The sequence below is a fragment of the Peromyscus eremicus genome, chromosome 8a (assembly GCF_949786415.1).
Source record: "Peromyscus eremicus chromosome 8a, PerEre_H2_v1, whole genome shotgun sequence".
NCBI lineage: Eukaryota > Metazoa > Chordata > Mammalia > Rodentia > Cricetidae > Peromyscus > Peromyscus eremicus.
In genome coordinates this window covers 42,610,058-42,620,405 of record NC_081423.1, presented here as the reverse complement: position 1 = coordinate 42,620,405, position 10,348 = coordinate 42,610,058, and the positions used below count along the sequence as shown (strand labels likewise).

The 10,348-nt window shown below is 44.6% G+C and overlaps 1 pseudogene; it reads right to left on the bottom strand.

Annotated features, from left to right (window-relative positions):
* Nucleotides 1-6,160: 6,160 nt before the first annotated feature.
* LOC131916983 (large ribosomal subunit protein eL18-like) lies at nucleotides 6,161-8,600 on the bottom strand (annotated as a pseudogene).
* Between the last annotated feature and the right edge of the window lie 1,748 nt (nucleotides 8,601-10,348).

The following is a 10,348-nucleotide window of genomic DNA, read 5'->3' as shown; positions in this document are numbered from 1 at the left end:
TTCCGTGCTCCCCCAATTCCTTGGCTTCCCACAGTTGGTGCAGGTGCATAATAAAAACTCACTGAATTGAGATTTGTGTTCAACTTCACTAAAAATAGTGTGAAGCTGGTCATGGCAACATAGGTTTGTGATCCCAGCAATTCATGAATTGGAAGCAATCACCTACACAAGCTGGGGAGACCATGTCTCAAACAAGTTTTTAAATGGTGGTGGATGTAGCTTGATAAACAGTTTCCTGATGTGCTAGGCACGGACCTCAGTCCCCAGAAGCGTAGCCATAGTGGTGAGTGGTAGTCAGGTAAGTGGCCTTTAGGAGTCCTTAGGAGAAGGGAAGTCACTGTTTCTGGGGTTAGGGGAGGTGGTTCCATTCCCAACCACACAGCAGAGGTTCTGCTCAGCCTCCATTGTTCTCCTGCTCTTTATCTCCCCAACTCGCCCTAGCCTGGAAAGAGGTGAGAACAATGGCCCAGAGGTCTCTGTCATTGTGGCACAGGGGGTAAGAAGGAGGTACGCCCACGTTTGTGTAGATCTGGGCCAAGTCACTTCTGCTCCATGGTCCCCCTCAATCAAAAGCAGAACTGAGATCAGGCAGTAGGAGGATAATGTCTATCACCTTGCCAGTTCCATCAAAGCCCAGACACTTATTCTCCACACACCACCACCACCACCATTAAACCCAGGGCCTCCTGCTTGCTAGACAATTACCCTATCAGTATATCCCTAGCCGTGTGTTCACTTTTACCAGCTAAGTTGCCCAGGCTGGCTTTGAACTTGTGAACTGCCTCCTAAACTTCCTGAGTAGCTGGATTGTCAGCCTGCTTTGGGTTTGTTCATAGGATGAGCTATCCAGTCTCCCCATGATAGAGCTCTCTCTTGAGAAGCCTGGACTTTAAGAGAGGGTCTTTTCTATACATTCCTGCCTGTCCTGGACCAAGCTGGCCTCAAACTCATAGATATCCTTCGGCCTCTGCCTCCCAAGTGCTGGGATTAAAGACACAGGCCACCACACCCAGCTCAGACTCCCTCTTTTTAGGTTTAACTTTTAAATATTTTGTTTTCCATATATGGGTATTTTGCCTGTGTGTGTGTGTGTGTGTGTGTGTGTGTGTGTGTGTGTGTGTGTATGAGAGAGAGCCTAATTAGTGTTGTTTGCATTGCTTGAATTCCTGTGGATGTAAGGCTGTCCACTGGAGTGTGGACAAACTATGAGGAGTTCCACCCCTAAAGAAAACCAGCTTTCCTCCCGCCCCTGCACCCTGCCCCGCCCCGGCAGCTTTAGCTTCTGGGAGTGGGGTCTTGTGAGCTAGTGTAATTTATGGGTATAAGGATAAGTAGGGGAGCTGGAGAGATGGCTCAGCGGTTAAGAGCATTAGCTGTTTTTCCAGAGGTCCTGAGTTCAATTCCCAGCACCCACATGGTGGCTCACAGCCATCCGTAATGAGACCTGGCACCCTTTCCTGGCCTGCAGGCATACATGCAGACAGAATACTGTATACATAATCAATAAATAAATCTTTTTTTTTTTTTTAAAAAAAAAAAAGGATAAGTAGGAGCCAGTTGGATAAGAGATCTATCAGTTCAACAAAATAATCAGCCGGGCGGTGGTGGCGCACGCCTTTAATCCCAGCACTCGGGAGGCAGAGCCAGGCGGATCTCTGTGAGTTCGAGGCCAGCCTGGACTACCAAGTGAGTCCCAGGAAAGGCGCAAAGCTACACAGAGAAACCCTGTCTCGAAAAACCAAAAAAAAAAAAAGAAAAAAAAAAATAATCATAGTAGGTTCTTCCCGAAGATTTATGCTCTCTCTAGCCGCAAGTTCTTGGCAGGTTTATAACACCAGGCTTGAATTCTCTCCTGTTGAGTGGGCCTTAAACCTAACCAGAGAGCTGTTGGTTGCCCAAGACGTTTGTACCACTGCTGCACCCATGAGCATACCTTGCTGGGTAAGTCATCAATGTAGATCACCGGATTCACAGCTGAGTAAGACTGTTCCTTGAAGCTGACCACCAGAGAGGAGGTGTCCTGTCCGATACCAGCTCCATTTCTCCAAGTTCTGCCTGGGACCTTCATCAACAGGGAGATACTTCCAAGTTCCGATGGGCAAGCAAAGGCCGTGGCGATAGCCTGTATTGTTTTGGGGTTTCTTAGACTTCCCTGACCAGCAACTTAAAGGGACATGTCCCACACCTGGGATTGAGTTTTTTTTGATAGTTTGTAGTTTCTGGGAGAAGCATTGTCCCCCAGGTGGAGTAATTTCAATTAAACTTTAAAAAAAAATTGATTTACTTTTTTATGGGTTTGGGTGTTTTGTCTGTGTATATGTCTGTGTATTGTGTATGTACCTGGTGCTCACAGAGGTCAGAAGATGGTGTTGGATCCCATGTATCTAGAGTTACAGATGATTGTACATTGCTATGTTGATGATGGGAAGTGAACCCTGGTCCTCTGGAAGAGCAGCTAGTGTTCTTAACTGCCGAGCCATCTCTCCAGCCCCCCAATTAATTTTTTTAAAATATGTTTTTAGAAAGCTTACACAAAGCCAGGCAGTGGTGGTGCATGCCCTTAATCCCAGCACTCAGGAGGCAGAGGTAGGCAGATCTCTGAGTTCAAGGTTTTTGAGTGAGTTCCAGGACAGCCAGAACTACACAGAGAAACCCTGTCTCAAAACAAAAACAAATGAGGCGGTCGGTGGTGGTGGTGGTGGCGGCGGCGGTGGCGTTCGCTTTTAATCCCAGCACTCAGGAGACAGAACCAGATGTATCTCTGTGAGTTCGAGGCCAGCCTGGGCTACAGAGTGAGTTCCAGGACAGACTCCAAAGCTATACAGAGAAACCAAAAAACTTACCACAATAGTAGGTCTCCATATGGCATTTTCAAACATCCTATCCTTCCTCTCAGCCCCCACTCAACACTCTACTTTTCTACCTGACTGTCCTCTTAACCTTCCCTTTACTATCCCGTAAGTTCTTTCTCCCCTTCCTCCATTTTGACCTACTAAACAGCCATTCCTCGCCCTACTGTGTAGGACTTAACATCCTGTAACTAACAGATAAAGCAGAACCTAAAGTCCTAACAGATGATGAAAACAAGACAAAACTTATTGAATCTATTAACTTAGCCACGTCCTAGCTTTCCACCAATCAAAGGGCTCAGTGTCATTGCATCCTCTAAGGCCTGTCTATGCCCACAGCTGAGATTCCTCTGCTTTGTGTACCACCTAGTTAACCTTTCCTTCTATGTATTTTTAAAGTGCCTATTGCTTTCTTTGTTCTATTACTATAAAAAACATTCATGAAACTCCTCTCATGTTGGAACATGGAGTTTGGGGTAACCTAAACCTATTTCTGGACCATGACTACTCATATTTAGCTCTAGAATAAACTGTTGTTCCCATTTGAGGTGAGAGCTGTGTTTCTGTATCCACCCTGGGTGTGCTGTTTCAGGCACTACGTAAGACTGTCCATTAGACCCTTAGGTAGCTGTCAGTCTCCTGCCGTTTCTCCAGCATCGAACTCTGGATTTTTCTGTTTCCTTTCCCCTGTTGGAGGAAGGGGGGCAGGGAATTTCTGTGTGTTTGAGGTCAGCCTGGTCTACATAGTGAGTAGAGAGACCCTGTCTCAAAAAAAACAAAAACAAAAACACAACCACCACCAAAACAAAGTTTCGACAGAAGACTATTCTTTCTCTCACAGAGGCCTGAACTCTGAGAGCTGAGGTAGTCAAAGATGAGGGAGAACTGGTTTCTCCCTTCCTGGATGAGCCAGTGATGTTCCATCTAATCAGGTGATGGGGATGTTCTTCAGTCGGATGTCTTATACTACCTGTGCTGGACTAAGGAGGTTTCCAGTCAACTAGAAACTACCCCACAAACTGAAAGGGAATTTTATCTCTTTTGTTTTCAATTATTTTTAACTGAAAAATGCAAGATTAGATATATATGCATGTGTGTTTGTGTGTGGGCTGTGCCCCTGAATGTAAATGCCCGAGGAGGTCCCAGGGATTTGGATCCACCTAGAGATGTCTGTATGAGCGGCCTGACACTGGTGCTGCAAACTGAACTCCAGTTCTTATGGTGGTATTTTATTTGTACTGAAATGTGATTTGTATGTTAATGAATAAAGTTGTGCAGGGGTCAGAGCTAATAGCAAGCCATCGCAGAAGCTGGGCGGTGGTGGTGCACGCCTTTAATCCCAGCACTTGGTAGGCAGAGCTAGGTAGATCTCTATGTATTCAAGGATACAGCCAGCATGGAGACACACGCCTTTAATCTCAATACCAACCATAGAAGACCTGGAGGTCTGTACAGAAAGGCAGTGACGAGGTGGTCATGTGGTTGGGTTTACAACCAATGAGAAGGCAGAACAGAAAGTCTTTATAAAGACAGACACACAGGAAGTAGGTCTCTTTGGGAGAGGTAGGACCTTTGGAGAGGTCTTAGCTCTGACCTCTTGGCTTTCTTCTCTGCATTGGTTCTGTGTTTCTTATTGAATAAGACGGTTACTTCTACAAGTTCTCCTCAAAAGAGGTGTGTGTTCGTAACCACTAAGCTATCTCTTTAGCTCCTGGGGGGAAAAAATTCAATTCATTAGCATAACTAATGCCGTTGATCAAACTGGGAGTCGCCAAGACCCAACTTGCAGTTACACAAACAACCACACGATGTCACCATGAGCTCAAACAACCAGTACTCTAGATTGAAAAGAAAAAAAATTGTCAAACATGGAAAATGATGATATCAGACTTGAAAGAACTCTCTCAACCAACCGCCTCCAAATTGGACAGTTTGTCCTGGAAGTCCTGGTGAGTCCCTGATGGATGGATCCAGAAACCAGAAATCGGAACAGATTACCCAATAATTTCTCACTGTGACAGCCTCAACATCTTGATACTTGGTTTCAGGGCCTTAGAAGGGTGGTAGGGGAGGCTGTATTCTTGGTTCTAGCTGTCTCAAACAGTCCTGTGTTGAGGAGCAATGATTGCTGCTGAGGGAAAGGGCCCCCTTTTCCCTACTTTGAGGGCCAGGTCCTATGTTGGAACTCCCAGAACAGGGTGGGGCCTCTTGCCGAGGACAGCAAATATGTCAAATCAAAGTTTTAGAGACCAGGAGATATAATTTAAAAAACAACAACCCATATTTGCTTAGCTATAACAAATGCTAGGTGGAGGGGAATGGTTCTGCAGCTACTCTGTAATCACCAACAGCGTGGAAAAGTGTTCGCATGTTCACATTTCATCAGGAAAAGTTGAGCACATAAACAGCTTACAGTGAGTCTCTATTGTCTGTCGTTAAGAGAGTCAAGACACTGGACAAAGCCTTGGGATAGGATAAAGTGTAGATGGGAAGTTGTAAACCAAAGTCTTGGGATAGGATAAAGTGTGAATGGGATGGTGTAAACCAAAGTCTTGAGATAGGATAAAGTGTGAATGGGATGGTGTAAACCGAAGTCTTGGGATAGGATAAAGTGTGAATGGGATGGTGTAAACTGAAGTCTTGGGATAGGATAAAGTGTGAATGGGATGGTGTAAACCGAAGTCTTGGGATAGGATAAAGTGTGAATGGGATGGTGTAAACCAAAGTCTTGGGATAGGATAAAGTGTGAATGGGATGGTGTAAAGCCAAGTGCTGCTGCTTCTCAGTTGGCTGGTCTTTGCTAGCAGAGTGTAGAGTTCTCATGATGGCAGACCTCTGCCTTACAGGGAACAGTTTTCTTTTCTCTGTTTAGCCCAAGAGTGTGAATCTGACCCACCTCCTTCATCTCCTTCCCTCCATCCTTTAGCCTATAACAAGGACATCTGGGAGTTTTATTATTATTATTATTATTATTATTATTATTATTATTATTAATTTAGAAATTGGATTTATGCATTTTATTTTATGTGTGAGTGTTTTGACTGTATGTATGTATATGAACCACCTGTGTGCTTGGTACCTGGTGGAGAGGGCAGAAGATGTCATTGGATCCCCTGGAACTGGAGTTATGGATGGTTGTGAACCATTATGTGGGTGCCAGGACTCAAACCCAATTAAACCCAGGTCTCTACAAGAGCAACAACTGCTCTTAACCAATGAGTCATCTCTCCAGCTACCTTGGAATTATTTTCATTCTACTCTCCTCCCCCTGCAACATCCAAAACTTTTTTTAATAACAGTAAGATCCAGGGTTAGTTTTTGTAACCAAGGCTGGCCCTTAGCCTCTGGCACACTCAAACTTCCGGCACTTGGAGCAGACATAGGGTTTGGTGGGGCTTTATGTGGTTCCTGGGACCTTGCCAAAGTGCCAGTACACCTCTCAGACCTTCCGAGGACCAGATAGGAGCACGGTGCCACGGCCCTTGGAAGACTCCAGGCCAGCTGGCCAATGGTGGATCTTACCTCCAGCCTTGAGGATGCGACTTCTGGCTGGCTGCTCACCTGCAGTGCATACACCTTCAGCTTGGGCACTTCCAGAATCCACACATCATCTGTGACTGTCCCCACAACCACAACTGTTTTGTTTTATCAGCCAAGACGCTTCATCTTTTGGATCATCCAGGGCAGGGACAGAGGTGGCCAGTTAGTGTGACTCCTAGATAACCTTTCCAGTGTAACTTGATTGAAGATGAAGGTGTGTGTCTGGCTAGAAACCCCCAGAGCTTCACTAGCAGCCATAGGAGGATGTCCTTGCTCTTGGGCTCCTTGAGCTGAACCTTTCAATCCTTGTGGCTACATCAACTCCCATGATGATGCCTCCAGCTCAGAAAACTTATTTGTAGGCGGAATTTCTTTGTGTCCCTGCAGTCGCTCCCAAATAACCACACAGAGACATCTTATTAATTATAAGTGCTCAACTGATAGCTTAGGCTTGTATTTAGCTAGCTCTTATAACTTAAATTAACCCATTTCAATTAATCACTATGCTGCCCCAAGGCTCATTTACCTCATCTATATACTTCCCAGACTGCTTGCTGTGTGTCTCATGGCATTTCCCCCTGACTCTGCCCTTCTTCTCCTCAGCATTCTCTCCTCCCTGAAAATCCTGCCTAGCTACTGGCCATTTAGCTTCTTTATTAAACCCATCACAGTGACATATATTCACACAGTGTAAAAGAATATTCCACACTTACTTTAAAATTTTTTTAGACGATACTTGCAATTTTTAGGTATTAATGGGGGAAGGTGGCATGCATACTATCTCTCATATATGAAAGATTAAAAAGTCAACCTGACTGTAAAATAGAATATAATAAAAATAATAATTGAGAAGGATGTGTTGTGGGGAGGCTGGATAAAGAGAGATCAAATTTACAGAGTATAAGCTGTATGCATGTGTGGGAATAACGACACTAACCTCCCCCCATGAATGTGTATGAGTTTCAGATGTTAAGCAAAATAAAACATTTATGAGTAAAAATAAACATATACTAAGGCATATATATTTGTGAATATATATGATACTTAACTTTATTCTTATACATGTTGTGTGGCAATTCCTTCTAATTAAAATATTCCATCATGGAGAAAGGCTCATTAAGAGGAAATATGGGGCTGGAGAGATGGCTCAGCAGTTAAGAGGACTGGCTGATCATCCCAAGGACCCAGGTTTGATTCCCAGAGCCCACATAGCAGCTCACAACTGTCTGTAACTCCAGTTTGGATCCGATGGCCTTTTCTGGCCTCCAAGGGCACCAGGCACACATATGGTGTACAGACAGACATGCAGGCAAATGCCCATACACATTAAAATAAAATAAATAAAAATTTTAAAGAGTCGGAAAGTACAAATTGAAGAGATGATTTGGTGGTTAAGAGTGCTGATGGCTCTTAACCTGAGGACCTGAGCTCATTTCCCAGCACCCACATGGCAGCTCACAAACACCTATAATTCCAGTTCTAGGGGATCTGGTGCTTTCAACTGGCCTCCAAAGGTATCAGGCACATGGTGCACAGACATACATGCAGGCAAAACACCTATACACATAAAATAAAATAATATAAACTAATTTTTAAAAGACTCGGGAAGTAAACAAAACTTACAAGGCTCAGGAAGTAAATACCCTCAAGTCTGAGGATACTCCCCAAACTTAAAAGGATCCCGAGGTCCCTCCCCAAGGTTAGACAGCTATAAAAATAGTAAGAACTGCTGGAGTGAAGAATCTCTGACCTGTCAAACTGCCTGAAATTGTGCAACTTTCATGGATCATCACCTAGGCTAGGACATGCTGTTCAGTGAGCTGTCCTTGCATCATCCATGCTCCTGTAAATAACGACTCATCCATACTCTTATAGGGAGCCTTAATAAACTCATTGGTTCACCAAGTTGAATTATGGTGCAATCGTTTCATTGATCTGTTGTCAATTCCCAGTTTGGGGTGGGTAAATGTCTGTCTATCTGCAGAGAAGGAAAAGTCACATAACACAATGAGTGTCTAAATGGGGACCAACAGAACAAAAAGATGAGTTCTGGAGGAGCGGTTGCACTGCCCCTGCAGTGGGTGCTGAGACACACAACTGAGGCTGATCCATGTGATTGATGGTGGAGGATCACAGGGGACCATTCCTGACATGGCTACCTTTCCCCTACCTTTTTGACAATGTGCCTCCTTGCTGTAGTGGGGGTCCCATGCTCTATGTGATGGGCGGCAGCATAGGCAACCAAGGCCAAGCCATCTGAGACTAGAATGCCACTGAGGGAAGTCCCGGGGTAGTCATCGTTCTCTGGTTAATAGGTGGGTGAAGTCCTCATGAGGATTGTAGAGGAGAAAGGACCACTACCGAGAAGGGAGGGTATGAGAGAGGCAGGGTTTGATACCCAGTTCACTGGGCCGGAAAAGGTGATATTCACAGGAAAATTCAGAAAAACATTGACTCAGCAGGGACTATGGGACTGGTTTAGGGGTTTAATAGCTTTTCATCTCTCTAGAAAAGGTTCTTAGTGTCCCCCCCCCCGAAAAAAAAAAAAAACTATTCCCAGAAGGAAATCGACAATTTCTTCTTAGCCAGGCATTAAGAGCTTTGCTGAGCCCTGTGATGGTAATTTCACATCTCCTCAAGAAAAAAAAATGCTAGTAAAAAATGGAATTGGGCCGGGCGGTGGTGGCGCACGCCTTTAATCCCAGCACTCGGGAGGCAGAGCCAGGCGGATCTCTGTGAGTTCGAGGCCAGCCTGGACTACCAAGTGAGTTCCAGGAAAGGCGCAAAGCTACACAGAGAAACCCTGTCTCGAAAAACAAAACAAAACAAAACAAAACAAAAATGGAATTGAATTAAAAAAAAAGTACTTCAAAATGTTCATAGCCCCCTCAGTCAACCACAAACAGTGAAGAACTCAAATATACATAAGTAGAAAAACTGATAACCTCAAACACATAAACACTATGAGTGTCTAAAAATATTTCTCTTTACTAACTAGAAAGACCTCTCTCTCTCTCTCTCTCTCTCTCTCTCTCTCTCTCTCTCTCTCTCTCCCTCTCCCTCTCCCTCTCCCTCTCCCTCTCCCTCTCCCTCTCCCTCTTTCTTCTCTTTTAGGGTCTTACTGTGTAGTTTTGGATGGGAACTCACTCTATAGACCAGGATCATCTTGAACTCACAGAGATCTACCTGCCTCTACCTCCCAAGTCCTGAGATTAAAGGTGTGCACCACCATGCCCAGCTGTGACTTTATTTTTTTCAGAGGTTTCCTCCCAGGCAAAACCATGAAACCAGGATTCATAGTTTTGATGAAGAAAAAGATTTCAGGGACAGCCAATATGAAGCACAGTTGGATTTATTAAAAGCAGAAAGAGGGGCTGGAGAGATGGCTCAGAGGTTAAGAGCACTTGCTGCTCTCACAGAGGACCTGGGATCAGTTCTCAGCACTCACTATTGTTTGTTTGTTTGTTTGTTTGTTTGTTTTTGTTTTTGTTTTTTTTCAAGATAAGGTTTCTCTGTGTAGCTTTGTAGCCTATCCTGGAACTCATTTTTGTAGACTAGGCTGGCCTCGAATTCACAGAGATTCGCCGGGCTCTGCCTCCTGAGTGCTGGGATTAAAGATGTGTAGCACCACCGCCCAGCTCAGCCCTCACAATGTACAGCTCACAACTAGTCCTCTTCTGGCTTCCCTGGGCACTACACACATGTGGTGTGTACACACATACACACATACGTACATATATACATATATAAGGCTGGAGAGAGGGCTCAGCAGTCAAGGGCACTGGTTGCTCTTCCAGGGGTCCTGAGTTCAATTCCCAGCACTCATGTGGCAGCGCACATCTGTCTATGCTGAGTTCTGATGTCCTCTTCAGGTGTGCAGAGGTACATTCAGACAAAGCACCCATATGCATAAAATAAATAAATAAATAAATAAATAAATAAATAAATAAATAGCTTCT